This window comes from Mustela lutreola, chromosome 2, assembly GCF_030435805.1.
Source record: "Mustela lutreola isolate mMusLut2 chromosome 2, mMusLut2.pri, whole genome shotgun sequence".
NCBI lineage: Eukaryota > Metazoa > Chordata > Mammalia > Carnivora > Mustelidae > Mustela > Mustela lutreola.
In genome coordinates, this window is record NC_081291.1 from 57,188,232 (window position 1) to 57,205,531 (window position 17,300).

Genomic DNA, 17,300 nt, shown 5'->3' on the forward strand with positions numbered 1-17,300 from the left:
AAGAAAAGTCCTGCCCTCATGGGTTCACATTTCAATGGGGAGAAACAGGTAATTGAGATAAACATGGACAATATTTAGTGTGTTCAAGCGAAAATGTGATTAGGAGAAAAAGAAAACGCTGGCAGGGAGAGCTGGGGGTGGGTGGGTGGGGTGACATTGGAATTGTGGATAGAGTGAGCAGCAAAGGCCAGAGGAAGCGAGGAATGAACTGTGTGCATCCCTGGAAAGAGTGAGCAGGCAGAGGGTGCAGCCAGTGCAAAGGCCCTGAGGCTGAGAGTGAGCAAGGGGAGGGAAGTGGAGGTGAGGACACAGAGGTCAAGGGAAGGACAGTCCTTCACACAGGGCTATGTAGGACTCTCTGGCTTTTACACCAGAGAAGAGGAGCCACAGAGGCATGAAACCTGATCTAGATCTAGACTGTTCTGGATACTACATGGAGAAGAGACCAAGGGGGCATGCAGGTAGAGGACAGGAGACTGAAGAGGCCGTAGCAGTAATCCAAGCAAGTCATGATGGTGGCTGGCAAGAGGGGCATCCCCTCCGTGCTTGCTCCAAATCCAAGGACCTGGCTTGTCTTCTTTGAATCTGCAGACCTTTCGCTGTTTGCTCTGTGACAAGCCCTAGAAAGGCTAAGAAGGAAATGCCCCTTCTGTACATTGTCTGGGGTGACGTAGAACTGCTGTAACTGGTAATCATGGTGGGAACAGACAGGATGCTACACATCAAAAAATCTCCCAACCTCCCAAGTGCAGGAGGCCAGAGGGACCTTTCTGGACAGACTAAGAGATGGCCCCAAAAAAGCCTTTTTGGGGTCAAAGCAGCCCTTGAATCCTGGGAGTCTCTGTCCTGACCTAAGAGAATGAAGGCAAGAGGGATGGGCATCTGCTTCCTCTGCATCGGGGTCTCCTCACATCCTCGACTTCCCTGGATCCTAGGCTCTTCCATCTGGAGAACGAGCCCCAGACAGAGAAAGGAAGCTGCCTAGGGCCACAGAGCAAGAGCGGAGGCTCAAACCCAGAGCTGGCTGACCCTTCTCCGCTGTTCCATGCTGGCTCCTCTTGTTCAACTGAAATAAGTGAGAGTAAGCTGACGACAACAACCGAGGAAGAGAAATAAAATAAACTCTGTTCACTGAAGTGGTGACGAAGCCATAAGGAAATTCCCCCCAGGAAATGCCCTTCTTTTCTCAGAACCAGGCATCGAAGTCCGACCTTTCTAGAGGTGGAGTCAGGACCCATCAAGTGATTCTAGTGATGAGCGAGACAGCTGCCCACAGTGTGGGGCAGGGGGAGACTTTACTCAGGGCAGAGGGGCTCAACAGGACGGATGCTGGGGCCTGAGCACTTGGGTCCAACCCAGCTCTGAATTGACCAGCTGTGTGACCTCAGTCAAGTTACTTACCCTCTCTTTGCTTCAGTTTTGTGTGTATCCTATGGGGATTATAAAAGTCTCCACAGAGTCACAGTGAAGATTAAAGCTCCATAAGTAAGATGCTCAGAACAATGCCTGGTTTGTACAGAGCACTCAGTAAACCTTGGCCATCATCATTGCCAGGGTCAAAAAACATCTGAGGATGCAGGACACAGTGTGTGGCTTGAGATATCAGGAAAGGCTTCCTGGAGAAGGGGAGAGTAAGGATGGGCCTAGAAGAGTAGGGAGGAGCCCAGCAGAGAGACAGGAGGTTACTTCTCAGGGGAAATGGGAGCAGGTTTGGAGGGGAGTGGATGTGGGAGCTTGATTGCCTAGGGTCTGGGCACAGGGGAGGTGAGCCAGAGGGCCAGAGCAGGGCAGCCTTGAACACCCTTGAGAACTTTTTCCGGCACACGGTGATATGGCGAGAGCCATTGTTAAGAAGTTTAGAGAGAGGGGGTGCCTGGGTGGCCCAGTGAGGTAAGCCTCTGCCTTCGGCTCAGAACATGATCTCAGGGTCCTGGGATCAAGCCCCGTATCGGGCTCTCTGCTCAGCAGGGAGCCTGCTTCCCCTTCTTTCTCTGCCTGCTGCTCTGCCTACTTGTGATCTCTCTGTGTCAAATAGATAAATAAAATCTTAAAAAAAAAAAAAGTACAGGTGAGAAACCTGGTTTCCTCCCGAGCTAGTGCACACTGACTTTTCGGTGGCCTTTGAGGCATGGTGGGGAATTTGGAAAGAGCAGCAGTTTCTCAGTGCAAAACACTCCCTTCCCGAGCTTGTGAAAGGCAGATGGAGAAGGGGGATTTACCCCCCCAACCCTGGTGATTCCAGGGGGAGACTGTTCCCCAACCTGGGGCATTAGGACATCCAAACCCACATGGTCATGAGCTGGCCTTGACCTCAAGCGGGGCTCTGGAAAGGACCGTGAACACCACAGGGTCCATGAGAGCCCCGGGGGCCTGGAGGATGGCCCCTGCAGGTGCCTTTCCCCAGGCGTCCGCCAGACTGTAATGTTGGTCATGCCCCTGTGGGACAGCTGGGACTAAGCCTTGTGTGGTTCTGGGGGTGGCTGACCCAGCCCAGAGGAAGCCCCCAGAACGCACCCCCTCCTGGCCCTGAAGCCTCTCCAGAGAGATCCAAACGGAGACCACAGAAGCTCATTATCAAATTTGCACTTGACACAGAACTGAGAAGTCTGCTAATGTGATGGAATGAAGACTGTAAGTGGTTTTGACACCCCTAACTGCTGGGCGAGAGCTCATGTAGTGAAAATTATTGGAGATAAATATCTGGCCCAGCTTTCGGTTAAAGAAAAGAAGTGAGCCCAGGGCTCACTTGACAGAGTGAGGCCAGAGAGCCCTTCATCAGGTGAAGCAGGCGTGACCAGCCAGAGAGCGACCACAGCTTAGGGGGACACCCAAGGGTGGTGAGGCCACAGGAGCTTGGACGTTCATCCCAGGGCCCGGACATGTGCCTTGGGGGTGAGGACAGGGGGTGAGGACAGAGGGTGAGGACTTGGTGTGGGAGGTCCAGAGGCAGAGCTGGGGCCGGGGGAGGAAGTGATGGGTACAAGCTACCCAGAGGTCACATTATCCAAGGGAATGGAATGGAGTCCCAGAGCATCTTGGGGGAATCTGGGAGGGGCGGGGCCCAGGCAAAACCAGGCTCGGTAGGTATATTGATTAGGGAATTTTTCATCCATTTTGGAGGTCAAAATGGCTGTGAATGAATTAATAGCCTCCCCTTGCGGATTTCACTAGCAGGTTCTGAAGGGAGGGGATGTTTGACCAGATTCTGCCCCCACGTAGGCACTAAGAGCAGTACAGCCCACTTTGGAAAGCTCAAGGAAGTCCTTTTGGGTATTTGGAACCCACTTTCTGGAAAGGCTCACCAAGGCAAGCAGGTCAGTGTGCCAGAGGTAGGATTTGCCTATTAGCCCTCTCCCTGGGTCAGCAAAAGTGTGAGACTTCTCCCCATTCACCCGCTGTCAGAGTCGGGTCTGTGTGAGGACCCAGCTGTGTACCCCGCTCAAGGACACCAGTTTCTTGCTGGCTGTTCATGCTTTTTCATACAGTGAAAGGGAGGGCATCTGCAGGATTCTGGTGGGAGTGCCTTCCCTGGGCCAGTGAGGGCCCATTCCCACTGCAGCCATGCTGATGAGCAATCCACTGGCTCCATCTGTGAAACCCTGTTCCTGAGAGTGCCTCCGGCCAACTCGCAATACCTCTGGACTTGACTGAGGGTGCGGAGAGCTAGGCACACATGGAATTTGCCTAGGAAGTGCAGCCTGTGGCTGCAGTGGGGCTGAACACGCTGGCAGCAGGCATCTCTGAGTTACTGCCCTGATGGCTCCCTGGGGCCTGACTTCCAAATGGTAGGATGTCCAGGCTGAGGACTTTAAGGTCAGTTAAAGGCTCTGTAATAAGGAGCTTCTAAAAACCTCCTTCACAATCTTGGCCGATCTGTTCCTCCTTTGCACTACTAGTTCTGTTTGGTCTTGTTTTGGTCTTTTAGATTGTGACAAAATACATATAGCATAAAATTTATCATCTTAACAATTATTTTTATTAAAGATTTAAGTTTTTATTTGAGATAGAGCAGGAGTGGGGGAGCAGAGGGAGAGGGAGAAGCAGGCTCCCCGCTGAGCAAGGAGCCTGATTCGGGGCTCGATCCCAGGACCCCGGAAGCATGACCTTAACTGACTGAGCCAGCCAGGCGCTCCCACCATCTTAACCAGTTTTCAGTGTACAGTCCAGTGGCACTAGTGTGCTCACAGCATGCAGATATCGCTATCCTCTGATTCCAGAATATTCTCATTTTGCAGAACTAAAACTCTGAATCTGTTAAACAGTAATGCCCTGTTCCCACTCCCTGGTCCCTGGCAACCACCATCCCGATTTCTTTCTCCATGAGTTTGACTCTGAATCGTTGAACCTCAGCTGGTCCAGGCTGGCCAACCTCCCTCGAGGCCTGGGCTGACCACAGCGCCATGACAAGATGAGCACAGCCCAGCCCAAGACAGGAGGCCAACCCGTAGACTTGGGAAAGATGACAAATGGTGGCTGTTTTAAGCCACTAAGTTTTGGACCATTTTTTTGTTGGGCAGCATCATTGTAGCAACAGGAGCTGATACACCTGCTCCCCAAGACTCTGGACCCTGGAGTATGTCCTCATTGAGGTTCTTAGGGTACTTCAATAGTGTGTGAAGCTGGGATTTCCAGCCGGCACAGGGTCACTGACCCTCCCTCCCACCCCCAGAGCAGAGCAGATGAGAGGGCCAGCTCTGTGATGCCTATCTCTGTGCCGTGTTATATGGAGTTGCTGGCCTGCTTGATGGGGGTGATGGTGGGGAGGCCAGAAGTCATGGAAGTCTTCCTCAAAGGGCCGTGCTCACCCTTAGACAGTCCTTTGTCTCTGGTTGATCACATGTCTGAGACTGGAAAAACAGATCTGTGTCAAGTGTCCGGGCTGACTGCTCCCAATTGCCAGGAGAGGTGGGGGTCCCACACTTGCCGAGGTCAGTAGGCTAGTTGTGCGGTCTTTGGGGTTACATGATTCTGACGCCGTGGACCTCCCCATTCATCTACTCAGCAGACATTTATTTAGCACCACTGTATGCCAAACCCAGGACCTGACGTGCAAATGATTAGATGATTACACTTCCTGATGATCACTGGGATATGGTATATACCTGTCAGTTTCACCTTTTCCTGCACTTTTGCAGATAATGTTGTATTTAATTATCAGCTGCTTTAAAAAATTTTTTTTAATCAGTTGCTTTTTAGAAAGCAACAGCATGTTATGGAGTCAGGGCCAGGGAGGAGGCAGTCTTCAGCTCTGCTTGCAAAGTGGGGCCTCCCTCTGCCTAGCTCAGCACTGTCTCCCCAGTACCTGGAACAGCAGCTGGCACAGAGCACATGTAGTACGGATGTGTGCAGAGCAAACCAAAGGACGTAACATGCCATTGAATTTTCCTCCTCTTTCCCTGTGGCTTGTGAGGCTTCGTGGGCAGACAAGGAAACTTTGGCCCAGAGGGACAGTGAGGCTGGAGAGGCAACAGAGGGGGAATCCAGTGCCCCAGGCTACTTCCCACTCCGCCAAACTATCTCCTTAGAAATACAGAGAATGCCCAGAGAACAGCTGCAAATCCAGACAATTCTAGGGGGAGGGGACCACCCACATTGGTTTCGCCTTTGCAGGAAATGGATCAGCCCGTGATGGTCAGATCTGTTCTTAGAACTCGTCTTGGGTCCTCTGGGGCCAGCGCTCGGGAAGTGGGGCTGCCCAGCTGTCGGTTCCCAGCCTTCTCCCTGCTGAGCGCATCTGCTTGACTTCAGCTCCCACCGGCTGTGGGTGCTTCTGTGAGGGGCAGAGAGACAAGGGTGGGCGCCAGGCCAGCCACCCCACCTTCCAGCCATCTGGAGCTGAGAACCACCCACAGGAGGAAGGTATTGCTCCAGAAGGGTCTTTCAGAAACTCCCTCTCAAAGAGGCTCTTATCTGGCCTTGGACAGGGGTGGGTGGCCTGTGGCTGAGGGGACCCCAGTGGGCTCCAGATGGCCAGATGACCCTCTGTCCAGTTGTTGGCTGGCTGGCAGCCTTCGGTAGACATGCTGGCGCTTGCTCAGGGGCAGCTGAATCCCTTTCTTTCTCAAAACTGGCATGCCACGGTATCCTGGGTCCCCTGCCCCAGGCGCAGTGAGTTCCACTGGGCAGTGGAGCTGGCAAAGGAGTGTCCCTAGGTGGGCGGGCAGGAAGAGGTGGTCACCGAGGAAGTGTGGCCCTGTGAGTTGAAGACGCAAGTCAGAAAATATTTTTGAACAACTCTGTGTGCCCAGGCCTCCGCTCAGGGCCCTTGCCTGTGCTTTCTCTTGAGCTCCTCACAGTGCTGAGACTAGCTCTGAGCTTCTGTGCAGGGTGGTTTTAAGACCTGACTCACCTAGAGGGAGTCAACCATGCAGGCCAGCGGGACACTTAGATTTTTTCACCATCCCCATTTGCTGAGATCCAAAGTTTCCCTTCAGGCCCCAATACCTACCCGGACACAGGCCCTCCCTGCTCGCCCCCCCAGCAGGTCATCTGAGGAACTGTCAAGGGTTCTTGGCCTGTGCATGCTTTCTATCTCACGCCTGGGTGTTAAAACCTGGCATCCGTCTCTGAAGAAACCCCAGCCCAATCTTGGTGAGTAAGACCCCTGAGCAGCTTGATCAAGGCAAACGCTGTATTTTTAAAATGAGCTGCTATGGAAGAAGCAGAAACGCCCATCAGAAGTGGGTGAAGGGTTGTCACCAAGTGACTGTGCTTGAGTAGCCCCCTGAGGGCGAGGAGAGAGTGCAACCAACGTGTCCCCCGCCACCCCCCGAGAAGACACTGTGCAGGTGCATTGACCCAGGGACATGCGCTGGGATGGCTGGGTGTGGTGATGACCTACCTCGTGCAGCCAAGGCACCGGCTGTGCCCTGCTGGCAATGTGACGTCCCTCAGCCAGAGGGGCACCCCTGTGCACCCATCTTTCCGGTCAACATGTGCAGCACAGCGCCTGAGATATGTTCTGTAAAATTTGCATCATAAAGCTCAGCAAGTATCCTGGTGATCGTCTTTGCCAGAACTAGACTGTCTCCTGCCTCTTGCAGTCTGGGGCTCCAGAAAGGCTGTGTAAGTTACTCAGGTCACGAAGAACTGGAGCCCAACTGCACCCCAGCTGCTCCTCACACTTCTTTCCTCCCCTCAATATTTCTTGGGTACCCAAGTGCCCGACCCCAGGCGGGGCCAGCCGAGGTGAATGTGGCACTGTCCCTACTGTCACACAGGGGCTGTCTCTTTGCCCCATGTGGGTATTTTTATTTTTAAAATGTATATATATGTATGTACACACATTATTCTATATCTTATTGTGGTGACACCTACATAACATGAAATTGACCAACCATGTTAAAGCACATGGTTCTGTGCCATTCACACTGCTGTGTAGCCATCGCCACCAGCCATCTCTAGAATCTTCTCAATCTTCCCAAACAGAAACTTGGTGCAGCTTTCATTTTTAAAAGTTCTGTTCCACAGCTGCCTCTTATCTTTCGAAGGTCTCAGAGGCTCATGCAGATTAATGTGTGCGTGTGCATGAGAGAAAGAAAGAGAGCCGTGTTCATACATCATGGTTGTACAGAGGGACATTAGGCTCTTACTTGTGTCTTAAAAGGCCCAGGACAGGAGAGCCACTTGTAGGCAGTGCCTGTCTGCTCAGCTCCTGAGGCAGGTCAGTCCCTGGTTTCCCAGAGGAGTCCTGTCAGTGCAGAATGTTCTGGCTGGCTGGGCCACTCAGGGTACAGTGGAAGCCAGGAGTGATGTAGGCCACCCTGATTGCAAAACACGGTTGTCTTCTCTACACGTGGACACCCAGCTCAAGGATGCGCGGGGTGCCCAGGGACACAGCTCAGCATTCCTCATGGCAGGTCTGGAAGGGGCTGAGGAAGCTTCTGCAGCCTGGCCGAGTGATGACAGGGCTGCCTCTGCAGCTGGGGGCTGCTGTGGAGCTCCTGGTCTCCTCTTGAAAGCTGAGCTGGGGTTAGAAACATCTGCCCAGACACCAAAGGGAGTGTAGTGTTTGGTCTGATTTCCACAGAGTGCTTTCCGGGCAAGTACGAAGCCCATGTTATAGATGCAGAAACAGGCCCAGAGGGAAGCGACTTTCCAAAGCACACACATCTCCAAAGGCAAAGCGGTGGCCCAAACATGGCTCTGCTAGTATGAAATCCTCCTTCTGTCATGCTTCTGTCACGTTCTGCCCCACTGCCCTGGAGCAATCTTGCCCCAGAGGACTCTGCTGTTCTGTGCTTGCAGTCCAGCCAGTCCAATGCTGCATCTAAGGTGGCCCAGGCCCCGCAGCTGTTCCAGAGCTCCCCTAACATTTGTGCTCCTTGGTCCACTATTTTGTCGTCTTGGTGCACTCGCTTGGAGATGACTGGAGGCAGATGGCCAAAGGGGTAAACAAAGATTGTTGGAGGAAAAGTTCAGAATGGGGAACATTTTGCATTCGGTCTGTGAGTCCTGATGCTGGAAGGAAGGTACTCGGTTGTAGGTAGATCGGACGGGGCGGGGGGTGGGGGGCGGCTGGAGCCCCGGGAGGGTGAGGGGTGCTGAAACCATCCTCCATGGGGCAGTTATTGTCAGCCCAGTGACTCTGTTCTGAATGACCCATGACTCAGTGCTATCCCACCTCACACAAGCGGATCTTTCATGGAAGTCATTTTCAGACCTTTTATATTTTAAAATGTTTGTCAGTAGAACACACTCTCCAAAGGTATGGAACCAGGAGATAAAAATCAGCGGACAGCAGACACGCTCTGGGACAGGGCTAGGGCAAGACCTCCCATGAGGCCACCCCACGCCTGGACCCAGCTTCTAGGGAAGTACAGCAGGACATCCTTCCACCTCCAGGAAGGGAGGTGGAAGGGCAGGAGCCCTTGGGCAGGAGCATCAGGGATTGCTAGCAATGCATAGTGCAACCTGTGACCAGGTCAAGGCCCTCTAGACCAGGCCCTTAACCTCAGACAAGCAAATTGATCCTCAAAACCTGGTCGGGGGGTGTTTTGTCATATCTACAACATAGACTCTCACCTCAGGATATTCAGGGAGTGGGGGACAGCATGGGCTACCTCCAACAGAGGTCAGAGGCCCCAGGTACAGAGAGCCAACCCAGGTGGCTGATGGCGGCAACCCTATTCCTTCCATTGTATCTCTCTCTCTCTGCTCTAAGCCCAGGCCCAGCACAGAGTTGGTATCTCCATAAGCCTACATCTTTGCAGGGTGGTCACAGCAGAGGGAAAATATGTGTACTTCCCCTTGAAAAGATGGGTTGGCAGGGGACTATCAGCTCAATGGGAAAAGGTTCTACAATTTGAAAGCACCTGATGATGGAGCGATGATGGAGCCTATTGTATGGTAGTGAGCCTCCCATCCCTGCAGTGTGTGCAAGCAGAGCCGCATGTCCACAGCACAGAGGAGTGCAGGCTTAAATGGTATTTGCCTGAGTCTTGGGAGGCCTGGCTTCCCTGCCCTTCTCATCCACTTTTCTCCACCAAATTCTTCTCTGGAGGTATCGTGCTGTGGTTATTTAGAACCCGGGTCTGGAGCCAGTCGGCCTGGGTACCAATCCTGGCAGCACCCATACTGTGGCCTCAGTTTCCTCATCTGACAAATTGGGGGTAAGGTTGGAACCCACTGCATAGGGCTGATGTGCAGGTGGAAAGAATGAATGAATCCAGGGCACTAGCTTTCTTCTTTTCTGAAATAGCTCTAGACTGCCTGGGTGATGTGAGGAGGGAGGGCAAATTTAGGGTGCCCTCAGCACCGTCTGGAACCGAAGCCCCTCCCACTAGCAGAGGGACCACCCAGGCCCTGGAAATGTCAACTGAGCAGAGGGAGTGGCCATTTTCATTTGGAAAGCTGGATAATGGGGGTCATCGGAGGGATTTCTAGTACGGCTTAGCCAGACTATAAAGGACTCACCCCCAGGGGCCAGGGGGCTAGAGACATCAGCCTTCATGGCACCCTGCTACGGATCTAGACTCTGACCTCTAAACTGCCCTGACCCCTCTGAAGGGTTTTGTATCGCCTCTCTGGCTACGAGCTTGTAGTGAGGTCTCTTGTCCTTGAGCTTTGCAGCGGGAGCCATAGAACAGCCATGAGTGAATGTTGGCAGTGCCTGGTCAGGTGCAGGGCTCTCTGTGCATGGTCACGTCCACCTCCACCAGCTCCTGGAGGGGGAGACCCATTCACCCCATTCTGCAGGAAGCAAAGGCATAAAAAAATTATATCTCTTGCTGAGCGCCCCCCCAGAAGGCAGTGTGATAGGACCAATGTGCGTCCCCACAGAGACCACACCAGGTGGAATGGCCTTGCAAGGTCACTTTATTTGTACAAATAAGGAGATCACAGGATGATTTCTCAAGCCAAGACTCACCAGACAAGGGAAAGCAGGCTCCTCTTGTTAGGGCTTGGGATGAATATTCAGAGGGGGATTTTAACATTATAATGAGATGGGGGCAGGTTCCTGAACTTTCTGATTCATCTGCACAGGCAGCTTTTTCAAATGTTTCTTTTTCTGTTCTTGTAGTTCCTTAGTTTATAGAAGGTAAGATTGACAGGCAGAAGGTTCTAGGAGTTTCCTGAGTTCAGGAGGTCAATCCTGAGTTCAGGGAGTCAGTCCCGAGTTCAGGAGGTCAGTCTGAGTTCACAGGGTCAGTTTGAGTCCAGGGGATCAGTCCTGAGTTCAGGGGGTCAGTCTGAGTCCGGGGTTGGGGGTGGGAGGGGTCAGTTGTGAGTTCAGGAGGTCAGCCTGAGTTCAAGAGTTCAGTCCTGAGTCCAGGGGGTCAATTCTGAATTCAGGGGGTCAGCCTGAGCTCAGAGGTTCAGTCCTGAGTCCAGGGGGCCAGTCTGAGTTCAGGGGCTCAGTCTGAATCCAGGGGTCAGTCCTGAGTTCAGGGGGTCAGGCCAATGACAGTGGCAGGGCCAGGCGTAGACCCAGGCCTTTCTGCCTGTGGATCCCCTGCTCCTTCTGTTCCAGCCCGCTGTCTCAGATGTGCCAGTCGCCTCAGAGGAGGGAGAGGCAGTGTGAGAACAGGATGGAAAGACCAGACTCACCAGGGCTGTCCTAGGATGTGCACAGGCCTCTCCCTGCCCCCCCACCGCAAGGTTATTGCCCCATACCTTCAAATAACTAGTACTCTGCATTAAACCCATAGTGTCAGGGACTGAAGACATTTCACAGACGTAAGAATAACCTGCTCAGACATTTGTCACCATGACAAGGAGCTCAGTTCTCAGCTGCACAGGCCACTTGGGGTCCTGGAAGAATTTCCACAGGCAGGGATCAGCAGGCTCTCTAAGCCTTAGGAGAGGGCCTGGCCTCCGTGGGGGCTTTTGGACAGAATCCCCTCTTCTTCTCATATTTTCACACCTCCATTGGCTCAGCAGCCAGCCCCATTCACCCAACCGTCAGCACCCGTGACCAGCCTGGAATGCTGGTTGACTCTGGAGATACAGGCCCAGGAGCAGGGGACGTGTACCCAGAGAGAGTCCTTCAGGGCTGTGTCATCTGGGGCTTTTGTTTTTTGGGGGTGGTGTGGGGTGCACACACCCACATTGTATATAGGGTTGTTTTGGACAGATCTGGACTCTCTGTACCTCAGAGCCCCTGGAGGCAGGTGCCTTAAGGTCTTTGCAGTCCAGCCCTACTACTTCTTTTTTCTTTTTTAAAGATTTTATGTATCTATTTGACAGAGACACAGTGAGAGAGGGAACACAAGCAGGCGGAGTGACAGAGGGAGAAGCAGGCTTCCCGCTGAGCAGGGAGCCCGATGCGGGACTTGAACACAGGACCCTGGGATCATGACCTGAGCAGAAGGCTGACGCTTAACAACTGAGCCACCCAGGCACCCCAGCCCTACTACTTCTAATGGAGGCATCCCTCTGACTCCTTCTCTGGTTCTCAGATCCCACAGAGGAGCCTGATGGATCTTATCCCTCGAAGAAAATAAAATGCACACACAGACTGCCTGTACATCTCGACGGGTCTCCAGAGCCTGGCCCCAGGCCTGTGGTCTCAGAGCCCCCCATCCACACACGGGACCCCTTCTCCTCCCATCTTCTCCCAGTGCCTCAGCAATAACCCATTCCTTGTAGCTGACTGCCGGCAAACTCCAATCCTATTTCAAAATAAACACCGTGTGCAGTGGTCGGGGAAAGCGAGCAGGAGAGATTTATTAGCTTTCGTGGGGTGAGAAACGGCAAGAAGTGGAATAACAGGATACATTTCTCATTAGTTGTAAATGCCAGAAAAGAATTAAGGAACACTAATATTTTCTGTCTTTAATCAAGCACAACAAGAACTGCGAGGTGCAGGGGAGGGGGAGGAAGGAGAAGTGGATTTCACTGTGTGTGCTTTGGGTCCTGGGGGCCCTCTGGGCCATTTCACTGTACCCCCGCCATCGCTGAGGCACCAACAGCCTGGGAGTTATTTCCTTTTTTTTTTTTTTTTAAATCGGAGCCAGCCCAGCCTCTGGAAGGGATGGTTTGGGGGTGCCACAGTCATCCCTCCTGTCCAGCTGCAAGAATGTATTAACATCACCAGCAATAGGATAGGATGACAAGGAGAGGGATGTCAATTCAGAGGAAATTCAGTGTGCTGGCTGCCCCGAAGGGAGGTTGGGGAGGGGCTCCTGGAGGGAAGAGAAGGTCTATGGGTCTCCTCTTGGAGACGTGCACCCCCACGCGGCTTCCGCTGTTGTCTCATGTCCCTTCTTATGGAGTTGCACCTCAGGTGCTCATGTTGGGGGGGGGGCGGGGTTTGTGATGCAGGCAGCGTATGAGGTCGCGATGCCCCAGGGGAAGCAGGAAGACAGGGATGACTCTGCCAGTCCTTGGCTGGGGCACCTACACCCCACCCTGGACGCAGGATCTCTCTGGGGGTCCCCCAGCCCTGCAGGGTGGTGTGGAAGGCAGAGAGCGCACTTGTCCTCCGAGGAGGGTCTGTAGGTAGGATTCGCAGAGGAGGGATATGTAGGGAGTGCCCCCGAGCGCGGAAGATGCAGGCAGAGCAGGACTGGGGGGGCCCATAGGCACCCTAGAGGTTGTTCTGGGAGAGTGAGTTAGGATCGTCTAGGGGACTGAGAAAAGGGTCCTCATTAAGGGACAGCACAAGCAAAGGCACAGAATCTGATGGTGCCTGCTGTGTGGAGTGTGTGGGATAGAGTAGCGCAGCGTCTGGGACGTCGAGGGCAGACTCCTGGAGGAAAGGTGAGCTCCATACAAAAGGGCAGACAGGGTGTGCCGGTAACCTTCCTGTCACAGTGACATCTTCCCTGGGGAGAGAGCTGTCATCACATTTGTAGAAAGATCACACACAAACACACATATGTGTAGACAGACGCAGGGACGCAGAGACATAGGGACACACACACCTCACACAGGCGCACAGACACAATCTGTGCCCAAGTCTTGAAGCATCATGTTATGACAAACTGAGGATTCCAGAGCTGGAAGAAGATGGTATTTTTTTTTTTTTAAGATCCCAGAAGTAACATTCAGTGAGTGTCTCTTTCACACTGTCAGTAATAATAACGGCAGACACGTAAATAGCACCTGCCCTGGTGCCAGCCTCCGTTCTGAACACTCTGCACACTTTACCTCACGTAACCCTCCCAGCCACCATGTGTGGGTTACTAGGTATTAGAGTGCTTCCTTTTTCACAAGGGAGGCACAGAGAGGTCAAGGGCTTTGCCCAAGGCCACACAGCTTGGAAGCAGTGGAGTTGAGATTTGAACCCCAGTGGTATGCCCCAGAGTCCGCAGTCTTCCCTGGGGAGTTGCATGCCTCTGGGCTTTGTTGCTCAGGGAGAGGACGGGGATTCTTTAAAACAAGACCTAGAAAATAAGACAGCAAGCTACTCTGGGCTAATCTGTATGGATTTTAATGAGAGGCTGAGAGAAAAGTCAGGAAAATGGAAGGAAGGAAAGGAAGGGGTTTTTTTTGGCTGAGTGGACAGGGACTAGGTGGAGCTGGAATAGGGAAGAGGCTGGGCCATTTGAACCATTTTTAAGTGCTTGGTTCAGGGCCACCAAGTCCATGGGACTGTTGTACAACCCTCCCCACCATCTGTTTCCAGAACTTTCTCAACTTCCCAAACTGAAACTCTGCCCTCATTAAGCACAAACTCTCTATTCCCCTCCCCCAGCCCCTGGTGGCCACTATGCTGCTTTCTGTCCCTGTGAGTTTGACACCCTCGGAGACCTCACGTGAATGGAATCCTACACGGTCCCGTTGGGACTGGCTTCTTCCATTAGTGCCGTGTCCGCACGGTTCATCCGCATTGGAGCACACACTAGGATGTCCTTCCTCTTTAAGGCTGAATACTATTCCGTAGTCTGTGTAGACCATACTTTGTTTCTCTATCCACCTGGATAGGTTTCTCCTACCTGTGGGTTGTTCCCACTTCTTGGCTCCTGTGAACAATGCCGCCATGAACGTGGGTGTACAAATATCTCTTCAAGTCCCTGCTGTCGGTTCAGATAGGTAAATACCCAGAAGCATCATACCGTAATTCTGTATGGTTTGCTTGTACAATAATTCTTGAAATTATTTAGTTAATTTAGGAACCACTTACTGGCCGCTAATGTTCGAGAATCTCCTTCCCTCCTCCCTTTAGGAACCTTGTTCTTGGTGCTGCCGAGTCTAGCCCCAGGGGTTCCTCCCCTCCATCTCCTCCCCCCAAGGACCCTGGCAGGACAATCTTAGTGTAGTTAGATCTGGAAATCCAGCTCTGAGAGCTGGGGCCAAGCAGGGCAGATTGGTTGCCCACAAACAAGGTCCCGTCTCGGCTCCAGGGACACTGGCTGTCTCAGTGCTGGGTTTTAAGATCAGGGTTCTGGCTGGAAGTGAGTGGAGGAGAAATGGGGTACCCCATACACCCCATTCTGCAAGCCCCATCACTCGGGGTCTGGCTCGTCACTGGGCTGAGGCTGATGGTGATGTTGCTGGGATCAGGTCATCCTGGTAAATGGCAGGAGGGGTCTGCTGGCCAGGGCAGATGATGAGGAACATGGGAACAGGTTGCTCAATGCGGCAGCGCACTGGGATCGGGAGAGCAGTGATCAATTTTTTGCATATTCTCAGTGGGCCAGGGGGTTGAGGGGGGGTTGTAGTCTCCTGAGTCTGTGGTTCCTGGGCCCAGTGGCTACCTCTAGATCCACATGGGACCTCTCCACTGGCTATCCACAAGCAGACTGCACTGGGCATGGCCAGGAATGTGCTCACCCTCTTCCTGAGATCTGGGCTTCCATGGGGTCCCTGCCTCACCCACTCACTCATCCAGGCCAGCCCCAAGGAGTCATCAGATCCGACCCCCGGCCCTCTCTCCCCACCTTAACCATTTGCCGCTGGGTTATGGGTCCCTAAAATACCTCCCAACACCCCCTGCTCCTTCCCTGTGTGTTGCCTGGTACTACTTGTAGTCAAGACTCCTTTATCTCTCACCTGAGTTATTCTAACTACCTGCTCACCTGTCTCCCTGCCTCTTACTTCATCCCTCACCAACCCTTTCCTGTTCCCAGGGCACTGGGGGAGAGCAGAAGCCTCAGGATAGCCATCAGCCTCCATTACCTGACTCCTGGTAGGGGGGCAAGTCTTGTCCCTGCATGGTCCCCATCACAGAGGTGCTGGCTGGGGTGATTGCCCGCCTAGGGCATGGGGGTGGCTGGCATTCACAGGGGTGGACGTGCTGGACATACAGCAGTGTCCCCAGAGTGGAGGGAACACTCCTGTATGCCTCATGACTTTTGAATATCCCATCAAACCCTCATGAAGGGAACCTCTGCCCTTAAGCCCCTGAGCCTGGACCCTGATTTCCGCCTCAGAGCTGATTTTCGCAGGAGCACAGCTAGTCTCTAAATGGGGAGAAGTTGTCCTTTCTTTAGCTTTGATCTTGACCGAGAGCTGTTCATGGTTTCAGAAAAATCATATCACCTTGGCAACAGCCTGACCATTGTGGGAGCCTCCATCAGACACCTGTCCATTCCCAACCGTCTCTGTAGTGGCCAGGTGTAGATGGTGATGTCCCTTCTTTGCCTTGTCCCACAGCGGGGTCCTATTAGCCCCGGACAAGTTGTGCTGACATCCTAAAACCCTGTATTACTTTTGTCATAAATCCTTTTCCTTTGATTTCTACTTTATAGTATGGTCAGAATGCTATATTGGTTTTTGCAAAAGTTATTTGGTGGGCATGTTAGGCCAGCTGTGATTTTCATTTCAGGATATTAAAGGAGGGGCATAAAAATGTTTTTGCTACCCCAGATGGGCACATCTGGTTGGGCTAAGACCCGTGCAGAAGCATCTCAGTCCTACCACTGTCGCATGATAGAATGGGGAAACTGAGGCCCAGAGAGGCCAAGAAAATGGATCAGGTGCTCAGCTAGCTGGGTGGAAAAGCTCAGGTGTGAGGACAGCAACGCTGGGTGCTTCCCACCGGTCACCCCCGGCTGCCTGCCACTGCCCGGCCTCACTGTTTGGGAGCGGGTCCAGCTGGCCCACCTGTTCTGCCTCTCCCTGGGCATGCCCCCTCCCCATGGCCTCAGCCTCTGTGGTGGGAAGCTGCCCCATGGCCCTGAGGAGGCAGGAAGGCAGTGTGGGGAGATCACTGCTCTCCCTGAAGGGGTGCAGGGGTGCAGGGAGGTGACCGGTCTGATGGTGGAATGGCCGGGAGAGATCTCAGGCTCATCGCCTCTGCAGACAGGAGAATATTGAGAGTTACTGGTGCATGGGTGACCCGGTCTGCCTGCCCTCAGGACGTTGCCGCAGGTCTGCTCCAGTGGAGATGGCGGCAATGCTGCGTCTCCATACCTGGTGTCCTGCCCATTGCATGTGCTCCATAGCAAAGGATTTGTTCCCGTCATCCTGGACAAGGTCTGAGAACATATGGCTGGCCAACGTCACGTCCCAGATCCGACCCCTGACCCCTGGTGCTATTCCTCTGCTCTGTGTGATGGTCTGCTTGTCACCACCTCCTGGCAGGGTAGGGTGGGTGGGGGGGCACCAGACCTCCTGAGCTCAGGATCAGGAACAAAAGAAGTTTGAGGGAAGAGTGAGTGGATGAGTCCATGAATGTGGGTCCTCTGTCACCTCTCCTCCTCTCCAGAGCCGCTGCGACTCTCAGCCCTCTCCCCCATGTCCCCTGCACAAGTCTGTAATCGCGCACGTTGATGGTCAGTCCCTGGCGCCCTGGGACAGCTCAGCCGCTGCCTTGACTCCTTACTCCTCTCTTGCTCCACAGTAAACGTTTCAGGGCTGAACAGTCCTTCTGTGCTCAGTCCTATGAACAACAGTTTGCCCTTGTGTCGCAG

At 53.3% G+C, this 17,300-nt stretch overlaps 1 protein-coding gene across 4 annotated transcripts in view; it reads left to right on the forward strand.

Annotated features, from left to right (window-relative positions):
- Nucleotides 1-17,300, forward strand: part of IQSEC1 (IQ motif and Sec7 domain ArfGEF 1) — a 372,144-nt gene that overhangs the window by 30,612 nt on the left and 324,232 nt on the right. The window lies entirely within an intron of this gene.